We start from the raw sequence: 17,081 nt of genomic DNA, 5'->3' as shown, positions 1-17,081 counted from the left end.
AGACCGGAGCAGGGAACCAGAGGACGGGAAGATCATGCACCGTCTGAAAAGGAGAAGTGGAGGAGATGACGCGCAGGGACGGTGACTGAGGGACCATTGCATACAGCGGGCTGCTGGCGACTCGAGTTGAGGAACCCATGGAAGCTGTGGTCCTCTGGAGACTGCTGTCGGGAGACTAACGCCAGGCTGCAGACTCCTGGAGACTGGCTTGAAGGGTACTGAAACCAGGACACGAGGAGGCGCCAAGGGCACTGAAGGGTTCCTGACCATGTCAGAGGTTGAGCTCGGGTTTCCAATGGTTTGGACTGGACTCTCTGTGGCTGCGGGGACTGTGGAAGCGCTGGAGGCAAACCTGCGGACACTCGGTAACATTGGGGGGGATTCTCTCTGACTGTAAGACTGACTGTAATACGTGCTTAGGCAACTCCTGCCAGTGGTGAATCTGTCTGCCTTGCAGCAGGCAAAAAGAAATTTCATGCAATATGACACTGTTTTATTACGATGATAATAAATTGAATCTTGAACATCATCTCTATGTGCCCATCACTCATCACTACAATTTAAAGTTGTGCATAAAGCTTATATGTCAAAAGTTAAATTATCTTACATTTATGCTAATATTAGCTCTTATTGTGACAGATGCAGGAATGAGGATGGTTTACTAATTCATATGTTCTGTTTAACCCTTATCAAATATTGTGTCTTTCATACTTTATAAATAATTATTAATGTAAACCTAACATCAGATCCTTTAATAGTCTTGTTTGGGACAGTTAAACAGAAGGTAGTGAAATTGTCTTCATCTCATCATCATATGAATTATGACGAATCCATGAATTAATTAGTCTGCCTCTCTTAATGCAAGATGTGTTATTTTGATCAGTTGGAAAGATGCTCTCCCTCCCACTTATAATCAATGGTTACATGATTTGATGTCATATTTAACTTTGGAGAAAATTAAATGTTCAACAATGTTTTTAATTTAAATTTTTCTAATCTTTGGTACTCCTTTTTGAATTCTTTTCATAACCTTGAATGGTGATGATAATTAAGTAAGCTGTGATTCTCGTGGATTTGCATTTCTTTTTTTATTTTTACTAGTAGTGGACTCTCTATTTATATTAGCCATGCAACTTTGGAACGTTTTGGGAGTTTAGATTATAAAGTTATTTTTATTAGTTTTGCTTTTTTACTTCTCTTTTCTACTTTATCTTTGAATTAATAATGTTGCATAATGTAAAAAGAACATTATAATGAGTTTGGATTACTTTGTTACAGCTGTATCATTGTTATGTATCAATCTCCTTTCCTGTATGTATTCTTTTTATAAAAATGTAATAAAAATATTTAATGAAATATGAAAAAAGTATGAATGAAGTTATGTTTGAATAAAATGACATCATTCAGGATGAAGAGCTGGTTGATGCCATTCACTTTGCTCTTAAAGTGCTTCTTTATCTCTGCTTAGCAAGAGTTTTTATTTTTATTGGTGTATTATGAAGTACATTAGTCAGGCTTCATTTGTAAACTTTGGGGAGGTTAATTATGTTTTTGTTCATGTTTCAGGTAGCTCTGCCTTCAAGTTTGACCTTCCAAAATGCATCATTTCACACTTATTCAGATATCCTGGCTTGGAGAACGTCTTATGAGACAAAGGTAACAGATATGGGTCTTTTCTCTTTACAGCAAAAAAGGATGAGAGGTGATTTAATAGAAGTCTACGAGGTTAAAACAGGCATGGATAGAGCGGACAGCCAGCATCCTTTTTCCCCAAGGTGACATTAGCAAATACCAGAGGACTTTGTTTAAGGTGAGAGGAGGAAAGTTTCAAGGAAATGTTAGATGTATTTTTTTTTTGTTTGCTTTTTATTTACAAAACAGAGAGTAGTGAATGCCTAAAATGCATTGCCAGAGGTGGTGATGGAGGTAGTACAATAGGGACATTTAAAAGACTCTTAGTCAGGCACATAAATGAAAAAAAAAGGTTATGGATGTGAGGTATAGAAGGTTTAGACTGTCAAGTAGGTTAACAGAAGAGTCCACAATGTAATGACCCGAAGGTATGTTCTGTGGAGCTCTATGTTCCACATTCCAAAATGACTGGCCCAGATGGAGTCCCAGGATGTGTCCAGAGAGCCTGCATAGATCAGCTGGAGGAGAATTTACAGATAGCTTTGAACTCAGGCAGAAGGTACCAAAACCAGAGGTTCAACACCTCCAGGTTCAGGAACATTTTTCTTTCCCCAACAGCAACCTTTCATATATCCTAAACCAGTGGTTTTCAAACTTTTTCCTTTCCACTCACATACCACTTTAAGTAATCCCTGTGCCATAGGTGCTCTGTGATTAGTAACGGATTGCTTAAAGTGGCATGTGGGTGGAAAGAAAAAGTTTGAAAACCACTGTTTGAATTGTTCCTAATTGACTTATTATGTGCATAGTTTCATAATTCCAAAGGAAATGGGCCAATGGCAATTTTTCTCAAGCAAAATATTTCAGTAACAATTGGGTCTTGAGCAGTGGTTCTCAACCTTTTCTCTCCATTAACAAACCACTTTAAGTAATCCCTTAGTAATCACAGAGCATCTATCCCATTGGGATTACTTTAGGTGGTATATGAGTGGGAGAGAAAAACTGTGAAAACCACTGCCCTAAACTATTCCAGGACCACCAAAATTCTGTCTGCAATGTTGAGCCCTTTCTTTATTTTATTGCACCCTTAAACTGTGAATATTCATCAACATTATCTGTCGCCATATTGTGGTAATTTAATTTATACTATTGTATCTATCGTACCTGTATGGCTGCAAGTTATAATTTCAGTGCATTTTGCATACAAGTTTAAATTCTTTCAAATAAGTGTCTTTTTTCCCCACTTTGCCAATTCCTTGTGTCCTGGAGCATGTTGTTTACTCTTGACTGTTAAGATTAAGATTAAGATTCTCAAATGTTGATAAGCATTTTCAATTATTGTGTCCCAAGCCCAAAATTCCAACATGATGAGGAAGCCTTCAGCGTCCAAAGCCTTCCAGGAACCCTTCTTGCCCAGACCACAAGGTTACAGAATTTTAAATGAAACACCCATTGGCTTCTTTAACAAGCAGTTGAAGCCAAAAGGTAGCCACCAGCAATAGGATTGAGCAGTAGGATCCCACAGGGAAATGCTATGTCTTCACTACCTACTCTCCCAGGTCCACACCAGAGGCAGCAATGTCATTATGGCAACACCACTATTATAATCATTTTTGCATCTGAGCAATACAGAAGGACAATCCCACAGGGACAGTGAGAACAGCATCAGACCAAGGAGGTGCTTAAGTCAAATCAAGTCAAAATTATTTATCATTCAAACCATGGGACGAGAGGACGAGATTGCGTTTCTCCAGGACTACCCATATAGATGTAAGTTAGGAAAGTAATTAATACATTAAAATATTAAGGTACTAAGACGTATAAAAGAGATTCCCCAATGGTCTTTTCCACTGACTTCACTATCCTCTACAGGGTCTTGTGGCCCGAGGTAGTACAGGTTTCAAACCAGGCAGTGATGCAATTGCACAGGATGCTCTCAATACATCCTCTATAGAATGTAGTGAGGATGGAAGGTGGGAGATGAACTTTCCTCAGCCTTTGCAGCAAGTAGAGGCACTCAGCGGCTGAAGGACTCACACAGGCTGTGGGCTGTTGGAGACCACAGTACACCATCTACATCTGTATTGGGAGTGCAGGAGCCTAATGGCTCGGGGGAGAAAGCGGTTTCCCACTCTGGACGCAAGGGCCCAAGTGCTAATGGTATCTCCTGCCAGTTGGCAGAAGGGAGAAAAGTTTACATGCAGGATTTATGGAATCTTTCACAATGTTTATTGCTTTCTGCATGCATCTAGTGTAGTAGATGTCCTTCATGCTAAAAAGAGGTTCCCCAATGGTCTTTTCTACTGACTTCACTATCCTCTACAGGGTCTTGTGGCCCGAGGTAGTACAGGTTTCAAACCAGGCAGTGATGCAATTGCACAGGATGCTCTCAATACATCCTCTATAGAATGTAGTGAGGATGGAAGGTGGGAGATGAACTTTCCTCAGCCTTTGCAGGAAGTAGAGGTGCTCAGCGGCTGAAGGACCCACACGGGCTGTGGGCTGCTGGAGACCAGCTCATGGGAACCAGCTACAGATCCAGGACTTGAAAGAATGCTGAGGTAAGAAAAGCTCTTGAAGGGAGCTGTTAGATTCCTGATCATTTCGGAGGTTTGGGCCTGGAGCTTGGGTTGCCAATGGATGGAACAGGAACCTGTGAGGCTGCACAGAATGCAGAAGCACTGGAGCCAAATGCACAGACACTCAGTGTCTCTGAAGGGGCTTTCTTTTGTTTCTGTTATTGTTCGAGGTGTTGAGCAATACTCATGGCAACTCTTTGTTTGCCTTACAGGAGACAAAAGTTGAAGTGCATTATGTATATCACATTTTTGTATTATTATGTGACAATAAAAAGGACCATTGAACTCTCAAAGGCCTCTTATATTGCACATCCCTAACTGCCCTTGAGAATTTGGTGCTGCAAACTTTCTAATGAAGATACTCCCACAGTTCTATTGGGCTAAAAGTTCCAAGAGTTGGATGCAACTGATGTGTAATATTTGCCATTCAAACATGATCCTGACTGATCCTTTTCTAGCATTCATAGAAGTTAAAAATATGTCAGAATACATTCACCTACAAAAATCACATCTGAGTGAATATGAATAAGAGTCTCACTCGCAGATTTCTGACATCATTGAGCTCGAAGTGCCATCCTTGCTCATTTTGTCTCCTGCCACTCGCTCCTTCTCCTCTGTTCAACCCACTCCCACCTCTTCCTCTCAGTTCCTCACCCAATTCTGGTCAGCCTCCGACTCTCGCTCCTAACCCATCTCAAGTTTCTCGCGTGTCACCAAGTACAGTGAGGAGTTCTTCCATGAGCAGGTCAACTCTAACATTGGTACAGCCACACAAAGTCGAAGGGTAAGAGCACAATTAAAGAGATACAATGGGTGGGGTGGGGTGGGGGGGGGGGGGGGGAGATCAATCAGTATAAAGAAAGGCCAGGATGAGAGCACGGTTGAGGAGCTCATTCAGGAGCCTGATGGGTCCAGGGGGAAAGTTCTCACCCCATCCTCTGCCCCTTCTCCAGCCCCCTCGCCTCACTCCAAAACCCCTCCCCCGTCAGCGATCCAAATCCACTTTATTTAGCTCCACCCCCCGCCCGAGGTGCTGCTTCAGTCACTCACCTTCGCTTCTCCCCCTCCGACAAGCTTACCGACTGGGCGCCGCCATTGGTGCGTCAGCTGCTCACCAGCCTCACGCATGCGCCGGCCGAGCATGGCTACGCATGCGTGTTGCGCCGGCCGAGCCACTTTGAGTAGCGCATGCGTGAGGTGATAGGGATCCTAGGCTGCGTCTTCTGCAGGGTGAGTTCTGAAGTATCCTGTTTAGTTCAAGGATAACTTTAAACTCATGTACTTCTGTGCTTAAAAATAAGATGCATTTAGCCAATTCTTTCAATGAAAACAGAAAAATACTGGAAATATCCAACAGACCAGTCAGCCTCTGTGGAGGGAGATAACATAACCCTCAACGTCGAATTCAATCATTTTCTACACCATCCTTTCCAGTTGATACCTCTGATTTATTATGCGTGTCTAATAAAGAACTACATTCCCAGTAGACAATGCGCAGGACAAAAAAGTGGACTACAACAGAAGTTGAGTGCGTTGTCACTTCAAGCGGCTTGAAAAATAACTTTTTTTTTAAAGCACCAATACCACGCAATGTTGTTCTTCTTCAAGGAACAAACATGACATGGTCAAACACGAAAGATTGCAAACTCTATGTTTGAAGTAAAATCACAACACCGGGGAAACTCAGCAGGTCAAACTGCACTTTATTCTCCTTCTTTGGCTTGGCTTCGCGGACGAAGATTTATGGAGGGGTAAATGTCCACGTCAGCTGCAGGCTCGTTTGTGGCTGACAAGTCCGATGCGGGACAGGCAGACACGGTTCCAGGGGAAAATTTGTTGGTTGGGGTTGGGTGTTGGGTTTTTCCTCCTTTGTCTTTTGTCAGTGAGGTGGGCTCTGCGGTCTTCTTCAAAGGAGATTGCTGCCCACCGAACTGTGAGGCACCAAGATGCACGGTTTGAGGCGATATCAGCCCACTGGCGGTGGTCAATGTGGCAGGCACCAAGAGATTTCTTTAGGCAATCCTTGTACCTCTTCTTTGGTGCACCTCTGACACGATGGCCAGTGGAGAGCTCGCCATATAACACGATCTTGGGAAGGCGATGGTCCTCCATTCTGGAGACGTGACCTACCCAGCGCAAATATATAGCAAGGATAAAGCTATGTAACCAACGATTTGGGCTTGAGCCCTTCATTGAGGTATGGACAAAATGTCGCTGTTGCTGAAGTCAGCCACCACCAATGGGTGAACACATGAAAGCCACAGGTCCATATTGAGTCGAGGAGGGGGTGTCCTGACAGCCTGCACAGACCAACTAGTGGACATCCTCAGAAATGTCTTTATTCTCCCCCCATAACAGGCCAAAGTTTCCACTTGCTTTGGGAAGGCCAGCACACTAGTACCAAAGTAAAATATAACAACAGGCCTAAATGACTACTGACCAATAGCTTTGACATCCACCATCATGAAGTGCTTTAAAAGCCTGCTCATGGCTCGCATCAACTCGAGCCTTGACCCACTTGCCTGCTGGCCAAACAGATCCACAGCTGAAGCCATCTCTCTAGCTCTCCATTTGGCCCTAGAAGACCTAAGTGCCAAGGTCGCCTGTGTTAGGCTACTGTTCCTTGACTGCAGCTCTGCCTTCAATACCATGGACCCACCAAAATCATTCCTGTACTTCAGGATCTTGGACTCAGCACCCCCATCTTCAACTGGACTAAAATCTTCAATAACATTATGAAAGGAATAGATAAGATAGAAGTAGGTAAATATTTTTTTCTACTGGTAGGTGAAAGAAGATCTAGAGGGGCATAGCCTCAAGATTCAGGGTAGTAGATTTAGAATGGAGATGAGGAAGAACTGCTTTTCTCAGTCAGTGGTGAACCTATAATTCATTGACCATGGAAGCAGTGGAGGCTACCTCAGTAAATATATTTATGGCAAGAATGGATAAATTTTTGCATAGTTGGGGAATTAAGTGAAAAGACAGGTGGGTGGAGATGAGCCTCTCATCATTTCAGCCATGATCTTACTGGATGGTGGAGTAGGCTCGACGAGGGTGTGCACTCAATCCCGTACTATACACCCTCTACACTAATGAGTGTAACTAAATACCATTCTAAGTTTCTAACTCTATCTTTTAAGCTTGCCGATAACACCACAATTATGTTCCAGGTGTCAAACAACAATGAGATGCAATGCAGGAAAGAAATTGAAAGTGAAGCGGCGTGGTGCCAAGATTTTTAAAAAAGCACTTTCTCAAGGAGGTGATCATTTGACTTCAGATGGAGCACAGAGTCAGTAACACTCCACATAAAAAGAGTAGAAAAGATAGCTTCAATTTGTTAGGAGCAAGTATCTTTAATGACTTGAGCTGAAGAACACTGATACAATGATCAAGAAAGTGCACCATCGTCTGTACTTTCTTAGATTACGAAGGAAATTGGGATGTTTCCTTTGTCCCTCAACAATATATCGACACATCAACACCACCGAAAGCATATTTTCTGGATGAATCATAGCATGGTATGCGAACTGTGCTGCCCCAGATTGAATGCCATTCAGAAGTTAACACAAACTTCCCTCCCCTCCATGGACTCTATCTACATCTCCCACTGCCCAGGAAACATACAGAGAGACCCCATCACATCCCAAACACACTCTCTTCTTCCCCTCCCATGGGGAGAAAGCTAAGGAGTGTGAAAGCACACACCAACAGGCGTAAAAACAGTTACTTCCCCACAGCCATCGGACTCCTGAATGAATTTTTTAACAGTGCTCTCATGTTGCCCTTGTTTGGTGCTATTTAATATTCCTTTTCATCGTAATTCTATCTGTCCACTGTACAAAGTTATATTTAATGCTAGAGATAATCTGTTGCTCTGTTCGCAGAAGAACCCTTTTTACTGTACTAGATATTGTGAGACAAATAAACTTTAAGATCAGGCTAATTCTGAAGACAGGTCACGAACCCTCACTGATTTCACCATCATCCATGTAGTTCCACTTGGTGAATATTGATGCAAAATACCCATCTGGGACCACCTCCACTTTCTTTGCCTCCAGTCATGGATTTCCTCCTCTATCCTTCAATGGATCTAGCCTTTCCCGTCTTCAGCAGCTGAGGGACTACACAGGCTGCGGGCAATGTGGGCTGCGGGAGATCGGATCCAGGTATCGGGGCCAGGATTTGAGAGGATGCTGATGGCAAGAAGGGTTCCCAAAGGGCCTCAGATGCTGAAAGCTTTCTGATCGTGCTGGAGTTTTCGATCTGGAGCTCGAGTTTGCTGATGAATTGAACAGGTATCTGTGTGGCAGCAGAGGCTGTGGGAGCACTTGAAGCGAATCCACAGACATTCGGTTATTCTGAAGGGACTCTCGTTTGCTTCTCTTTCTCTTATTTTTGAGGTGCTGGGCAATGCTCATGGCAACTCTTTGCCTTGCAGCAGACAAAATTTAAAGTATATCATGTATTTTAATGTATTATTACATGACAATAAAAGGAACCTTGAACCGTGAAATGCTCTTACATTTTATATACATGTGAAATGCATCAGGACTGTACTTGCCAAGGTCACCATTAGTTCTCCTAATTCCTTGTTTAGGTTACATCTTTCTTCCTTTATATTCCTCAAAGGCCTTGTCTGATTTCAGCTTCTGAAGCCTTACATATATGTCCTAAACTGAAAATATATCTTGTCATTCAAGGTTCCACTCTTTCATCTTCATATGCTGCTGGTCCTGGAATTACCTCGTCTTTCAGACACACTCATGTGTCAGAGAGGCAAAGGTTTTCAGGGGTATAGTTACAAACCAGGTGAATGGGCTGAGCTGGATAATTCTTCATAGAGGTAGTATGGATTTGATAGTCCAAATGATCACTTCCTCTTCGGTAACATTTCTGTCGTGGTGATAGGTATGGTGATGTCATGCTTAAATTACTGGACCAGACATTAAGATCTGTTCAAATCTAAAGATGCATGTTGGGGAATGTATCTCCTTTCTCCACAATCAACCTTGATGAAGGGTTTGGACCTGAAAGGTGAACAATTCCTCCCACCCACCCTCTACAGATGCCACTTGACCTGCTGGGTTCCTCCAGGAGATTGTTTGTTTGCTCCAGATTCCAGTATCTGCAGTCTCTAGTGTCCACTGCATTAAGGGATTGGGTTTAGTCAGATTTAGTCAAGAGTTTTGATACCACATTTTATATTTCAGGTTGATAACCTGTGCAAAGCATTTGAAAAAGGAACACTTCGGTATCTTGGGAAATGGCGATTGAAGATATAGTCACCTTTTCCTGAGGAAAGGGACCAGACTACACAGAAGAGTAAATCTGACACCGGAGAGAGCAGTGTAACAGGGTGGTTGGAGACTGTGGAACATCACTTGAAAGCTCTGGTTCGTGTGTCTCCGTCATGGGTTTCAATGGCCTTGATGTCTGTATTGCATTCAAGTCACTCTGTGACAAGAGAACTCCACCAGTCTGTGGCAGCTGGATTCTGACAGTGATCTACCAGGCTGTGGGGGATCACAAAGCCAGATTCAGATAGAAGATGGCAAACATAACAAATTCAGTCTAAAACACTCAGCATGATACTACACTGTGACAGAGAGCATTCTGGTACTCACAGCCTGCCACAAATTAAAGCTGTTCTCTGATTCGACATGCCTCAGCTGTTTACCACCCAGCACACTGCTGTAATGTCCAACACATTGCCTCCCATAAAATTAAAGAACTCCCAATTTTGTTATCATTCTGCCTTGAAGTGAATTTTATTCACCCTCTCGACTTCTCTCCATGGACTAGATGTAACAGCACTAATGACGGAAGAGAAAGGATTTAAATGGTGTCTCCAGGATTTGAGAATTACAGTAATGAAGAAAGGTTTTTGATTGGGATTGTTTGGTTTGGAATAAAGGGGATGAAAGATGATCAAAGTGTGCAAAATTATGAGATGTTAAGACAGAGTAAACTGAAAGCACCTATTTCCTTTCATTGAGAAGAACGCAGGTTCACGTTAATTGGTTTATGGATTAGAGGGTGAAAAGTTATGGTTTGTGATGGTACCTGAGGAATAGAGGGACAAAGGAAGCTTGAAGACCTGTTGAGCTAAGGACAAAGACTGTAAAATGGGTTTAACCCCAACACTGCATGGATATAAAGGAAGAAAACACTCAGCAGGTCAATCAGGATCTGATGAAAGGGAAACAGGAAACATTTAATGCTGAAGACACTTCACCAGAATTATGAGAGGACCATGTATGGATCTGATGCGGTGAAGGATCTCCTTTGCAGTAGTTGTTTGTGATTATGTGCACTGAGTATTCCCAAAACTAAACTCAACACCACTTGAAATGGAGCCGGATCAATGATCTCAGTGGGCCTTGCAATATATAAAAAAGAATTATTTATTTATGGCCTTTGTGGATGATTGATTACATTGGACAACAAAGATTTTTCTTCCTGAAAACGTTAGGGTATATTTTGTGGATTTTGGTCTGCTGATCACGAAAATCACTAAGATTTTCCAAACACATTGCATTTTATAGATATAATCTACTTTTATAATTGTGTGACATATTTTAACATGCTTCAAGCATGCAAAACCAAGACATGTCATTGAAAAGTCACTTTCTGCATTTGCTCTTGGACTTCTTCCCTGCTGATCTTCGCACAGTCAGTGGCAAATGTGTTCTGCAGATGAAAATCATAAAAATAAACAGCAGACGCCAAAAACTTGAAATAAAAACTAAAAATGTCAGAAGCATTCTGGAAAGCAGGCAGCATCTGTAGGTAGAGAAATACATTTAATATTTCAGATTTAAGACACTTAATCAGAAGACACTGCCCTGAAGGTGATGGGTTTGTTTGGACAGTGTTGCCAGGATCCACAAACAGAGCCTCCAAAAGCAGTTCCCTTGCCAAGATGCGAGAGTAGTACTGTTTTGGAGATAGCCATTGCTGCAGTTCCAACAAACAATGACGAGGACTGACAACACAGCCCACCTGTGCAGAAGCTCTTCCAATATGCTAAAGGTCCCTGCCAGCAACTGTGGGTGGTTCAGAGGTGTTCGGTACACTGAACTTCATTGGACAGGGTACATACAGAGGGCCTCATGATACATCTGTATAAGATATCGGAGAGGGTGAGCAAATTTAAGTTTTATTTCAGAAGACCTATGCTGAACCTGTGGTGATATGTAATTACACCACTAGGTCACCAGGGGTCATCCCAGTGACCTTGTATATAAAGCAGTCCAGAGCTAAAGTCTAGCCTTCCAGGTTTGTCTTGCAGAGAGAAAAGACCTCTTAGTGTATATTTTAGTTTATTAAAGCTGTCTTATACTCGCACTGCTGGTGTGGTTATTGTCAGTACAGAACCCAACACACTAATGAAGAAAGCATATCAGTCCCTCTACTTCCTCAAGAGTTTGGTATGGCATTGGAAGCCCTGGCAAATTTCTACAGATGTGATGGAAAGTGTGCTGACTGACTGCATCCCCATCATTCTGGTATGGGGACACCAATACCCCTGAGTGGGAAGTCCTGCAAAAGGTAGTGGACGCAGCCATAGAGCTCAGGACATCATAGGCAAAACCCACTCCACCACTGAGAACATTTACAGTGGATGCTACTGTCAGAGATCATCAAGGATCCACATCACTCAGCACATGCTCTGTTTGCACTGCTCCCATCAGGACTCACACCTCCACCATCAGACCCCTCAACAACAAACTCAAGCAGGGAATCATTTAAGGACTCTTACTTTTACACTTTATTGATTCTTTTTCTCTCTTTATTGCCAAATCAGTTTGTTTACATTTCTTTATGTGTTTACATGCATGGATCCTCCCAAACCCAAGAGTTCTGCCACCTAGAAATACAACATGGAAGTTGGATGTGCAAACTTAGAAATGTATCCCCAATTCCTTTGCTTGGTCGAACATCTGGACCTCCCTATTCAACCGTAGAGCGGGAGAGCCCTCAATGCATGAGAATACTTGGTGGTCAGACTTATTCCTGAACTGCGGGCTTTTTGGTAAAAAGACTACCACCATTGAGGAATTGAAGACGGTGCCTCCTTGCTGCTTTCCCAAGATCAGAGAAGGATGGACAATAAATTCTCGACTCGGAAATTATGCCCACATCTCATAAATGGATAAATAAATAAATAAACCTCGAGCACATCAGCGACCCCAAGACTGCAATGAAAGACAAACGATGGCACACTTATTGATGCATGAGTTTTGCAAGGCCATTTTGCATATCACCAGAAAGAAATAGAACTTCAGAAGGTGAACACAATGAAAGAAAATGCCCTCTGGGCCATGCATCAAAGCCACTTTGAAATTTATTCTTTGTTATGCTAATTTTATAAACCTTCAGTTTTCTTGTTTTTTTTATGTAGAAATGTTATTGTGTCAATATAAATCAATACAAGTAATCTTGGTTCCAGAACATCTTATTGTTCGCCTCAAGAGGGCAGAGTTTGTTTGGAAATCAATGCCTTAGAAATGGGCTGCCGTGTGATTTTTGGGTTTGAAACAATCCAGTTTCAGTGTTACCCAGAGTAGTCGATGCAAGGTGAAAGCACAGCAATCATGGAATTGGACAGGCTTTTTCATCAGTATGCCTGACCTTTTCCCAGTCAAGCCCCATATATCTCTGCTGATACTTACATAAAGCACAAAGCTCCACACCATAACTGTCAACAAATCCAGTGGTACTTTGCCCCCACCCCACATTCCTTTGGATGTGAGGAAATGCATACAGTCACAGGAAGAAAGTGCAAACTACACACAGACAGCACCCAAGGTCGAGGCCGAACCTATGTCTCTGGCACTAGGCCTTTTTATAAAGTAAGAAATTGCGACCGTAAAGGCAAAGATTCTCTGCCCTCACGTCACAGATCTTACCTTCATAAATGTTCCATGAGCAGCTCCAAGGCGCCAACTCTGATCCCTCTTCACACTTGTGGCAGAGGTGGAGCACTCCACTTCACCTCGCTTCATGAAATGAACTGCCGCAGCAAGCAGCTGGCTGGGGTGGACAATGCCCAGGAGCCGCCACAAGTGCTCCCATGGTGATTGGTGCTGGGGTTAGGGGTCCCTACTGCCACCCAGAAATGTCCTCCTTCTGTTCCCCCTCGCTCCTTCTTTAAGGCTGCCGAGCCTGAGAAGCAGGAGAGCAGAGAGGAGCCAGAGAGAGTGGAAATGGATGTACAAGGTGAAGGGAAGTGGAGGGAGTCATGGAGGCCCAGTGGGGGCAAGAAGAGTCGGAGCCCACTGAACCACCGGGTCCAGAGGGCAAAAGGACCCAGGTGTTGAGCTCCATGGCCCGGGAGGAAGGACAGATGCTGAGGAGTGGAGACAGAGAAGCAGAGCTGGGGAGTCCAATGGATGCAAGAGGGGAGCAAAGAGGCATGCTGGAGAGGCAGTGTTGGAAGGATTAATGGTGGTCTTCATTACCCATAATCCCCTACGCAGCTGGAACTGCTCTGCGTTTTCCAGAGTGGTTCCAGCTGTGTGGGGGATTATGGATTACAAAGACGGCCATTGCTCCATAAAAAGGTAAGTTTAAACTTTTTATTTGGCACAGTGATCCTTTCACTTCTCGGTCCTCAGTTCAGATCCAGCTGATGTAAGAATCCTTTCTCTATTTGCTGAAAAGCTTGCCTCATGTCTATTTCTCATATTAACCCCGTAGCACAAAACTACTCCCAATTAGGATGAAATTAACTGTCTTATTGACGGATAGAATCATGTGTGGTGAGAAATGGTCTTTTGCCATCCGGCAAGTTTTCATGTGGTTTCGAGAAAGCTTTACATTCACCTAATTTACACTGACATAACATTCACAAACATTGGTTACACTGGGTGTACAAGAATATCCTGAGACTCCCTTCAATCCAATATTTATTAAAGTGACAGTATGGTTCAAGTTACGCAAAAGCCCATTTCCCTAGTCCTTGTACACACAAAATGTTGGATCAATAAACTGTTGCAGCAAAACCCCCCTCCCCCACTGAGCTAGAAATCTTTGCCAAATGAAATGCTTAAAATTTTCATGATTTTCACTGTCAGCAAGAATTGATCGCATTCTTCGATTTAAACAATAATTTGCAAACAGCAACCCATAACCTCACAATGAGAATTGGAAAAAATAATGATTCCAATAATACGATTTTACCATTGAATGTTAATTGAATATAACTAATAAATTCAATTGAGTAACATTCAAGAATTCCCAGTTCAATCATCAATGATAATTGTTGCTGAAATTATCATTAAGATGAGACCATATTTAAAAGGCTGGCAGTTTTCAAATGTTGTTTTGGAAAGTGCTTACCAGACAGATTTCAAACTGATTCAGCTTAATATACAAGACAGTTCAATTTTGAGATTTCAGATTTCCAGGCACTGAACAAGTCGTTATTTTGAATGTAATTTAGCATTTCATAAAGCAGAATTTTGCAGCTGTGTTACTCATATGTGTATTTACAATAGTGAGGAAAAGTTTCCCTGTTTACATATGGAGCAATGGAATAAGAATTTCCACACCCTGAATGACAACTAATGTCCATAAATACCCAGGTTTTTTAAATTTAAAAACAGCAGTTTCAGACACTGGTTGATGCCAAGTTTATTTTCAGAGGCAGTAATTTACAATTGTTTGTTTTTTAGGAGAATTGGACCTACCGGACTGATTCTACCCCTCTGTTTCTATTCTTCTGCTTCAACCGTGTTTCTACCTCTCTGTCTCGAACCCTCTGTTTCTAAACCTGTGTTTCTACCCCTCTGTTTTGACCCATTTAGTTCTATCCCTCTGTTTCTACCCCTCTGTTTTCACCCTTCTGTTTTCACCCATTTCTACCCCTTTAACACCCCTGTTTTACCCCATTTCAACCCCTCTCTTTCTACTCCTGTTTTGACCCATTTCAACCCATTTCTACCATTGTGTTTCTGCCCCTCTGTTTTGACCCCTGTTTCCACCCCTCTATTTGTACCCCTCTTTATTGACCCATCTATTTCTACTCCTATGTTTCCATCCCTTTATTCAACCCCTCTGTTTCAACTGAGGGATGGAAACAGAGGGGTACACAGAGACATGTTTAGCAAAATGCAATTACAGTGCCAGTGACCTGGATTTGAATCTGTTGCAGAATCTAAGGAGTTTGTAGGTTTTCTTCATGACCTGTGTGGGTTTTTATCCCAGGTACTTTGGTTTCCTTCCACCCTACACTGTTGATGACACATGTTGATTAAAGTTGTAAACAATGACTGTCAAAGGTAATGCTGGTAAACAGTATGGGTTTATTTTATTCATTTTAGTACATCTACATGTTTTTCATTAATTTATATGACTTAAAAGTGCTTTGGATTGTTTTAATGATTTAATTCAATTAAAAGAGATTTAAAATACAACATTTAATAACTTTACTGAGCATTTCACCGCAGCAAGTTGTCCAGGGGTCCTGGATTTGGGGGCTTGGGATCTGCCTGAGCCCTCATCACCATCCTGGACCACTCCAATGAGCAGGTCAGCCACAGTAGCAAGGTTTCTGTACAACTGACCCACAAAATGTAAATGCAGCCACCACTGCAGAAGCACAGGGTTTTCATTTTTTGATTCTGACACAGCATGGTAGAAGGCCCTTCCAGCCCATGAAACCCCATTACACCCAATTAACTTACCAGCCCCATATGTTTGAGGGTGGGAGGAAACCTAAGCACCTGTTTTTAAAAAGAAAAGCTACACAGGTCATGAGGGGAATGTACAAACTCCTTAGATTCAGCGCCAGTCAAACCCAGATTGCTGGCATAGTATTTGCATTGCGCTAACAGCACCGCCCATTTAATTTATCAGGATCGAAATGGCAGTGTAGACAGTGTGACCCATTCATTTGTATTTAGTTGCCAACTATGATTGTCAAGGCCACCATTTATTGCCCATCTCATTTCAATGAGGCACCGAAGAATCAGGTTTTTAGCAACCATCTGATTCCATCTTTGCGGTCATTATTGTCAATCACGAGCTTTCTTTATTAATTTGCAAATACTAAATGAATTCAAGTGTCACTGCCGCCATTGCCGAATTGAACCTGGATGTCTGGTTTAGTCTGATTAATTAACCCTCACATCCTTTAAGATGATCTATTCTAATATAAATTTCTAATTCCATATTTATAACAGAAATTGCTTTTGGCAATTTATCAAAGTGCAGTTTTTTTTTTACGTTTACATTTTGTTTAAACACAGTAGATGTTGATTCCATTCATTTAAATCCACACCACCTAATTACATCCAATTAACCAACAACTCTATTATTTCGAAGGGTGGGAGAAAACCGGATCCACAGGGGAAAATCCACGTGGACATGGGGAGAATGAACAAGCTCCTTACAGACAGTGCCGGATTCGAACCCAAGTCACTGGCGCTGTAATAGCGCTGCACTAAGCACACTAACTGTGCTGTCCTCGGACTGCACTCCAATTCGTGGTGACGTTGTACTCTCTCCACTGGCTTGAAAACCTAGCTGCATTGTAATTTGTAGTTTCGGTTTATATGTATGGATGTAGGATATAGGAAAATATACAGGAAAAAGGCACAGATGAAAGATATTTTTAACATGTTGAATAAATGTTCCCAACTTCAACAATAATTTATTTTCAACTACCTTCAGATATATTACACGACACCAATGCATTCAGTTTTAGCAGCAAATCAAATCAAAGAGCAATAGAATATTATTTTCTTCCTTCTCCCTGAGAAGAGAGAAAATTGGGTAGAAGTTGGACCTTATGTGAGAATCTAAGGGGGAATCCCAAATATTTAGGGACAGACTTTTAAATGTTTTGCAAAGTTCTAT

General features: G+C 42.2%; 1 protein-coding gene across 2 annotated transcripts in view; it reads right to left on the bottom strand.

The window, feature by feature from the left end:
- Positions 1-5,350, bottom strand: part of xpnpep1 (X-prolyl aminopeptidase (aminopeptidase P) 1, soluble) — a 56,003-nt gene extending 50,653 nt beyond the window's left edge. The window contains exon 1 of one of the 2 annotated variants that reach the window (XM_069900094.1): positions 5,262-5,350. The gene's annotated coding sequence lies outside the window, so the exon portion shown is untranslated. The remainder of the gene's footprint in view (positions 1-5,261) is intronic. The other variant, XM_069900095.1, reaches the window with a different exon arrangement.
- Between the last annotated feature and the right edge of the window lie 11,731 nt (positions 5,351-17,081).

This window comes from Narcine bancroftii, chromosome 10 (assembly GCF_036971445.1).
Source record: "Narcine bancroftii isolate sNarBan1 chromosome 10, sNarBan1.hap1, whole genome shotgun sequence".
NCBI classification, from domain to species: Eukaryota; Metazoa; Chordata; class Chondrichthyes; order Torpediniformes; family Narcinidae; genus Narcine; species Narcine bancroftii.
This window is presented reverse-complemented; position numbering and strand designations above follow the sequence as displayed.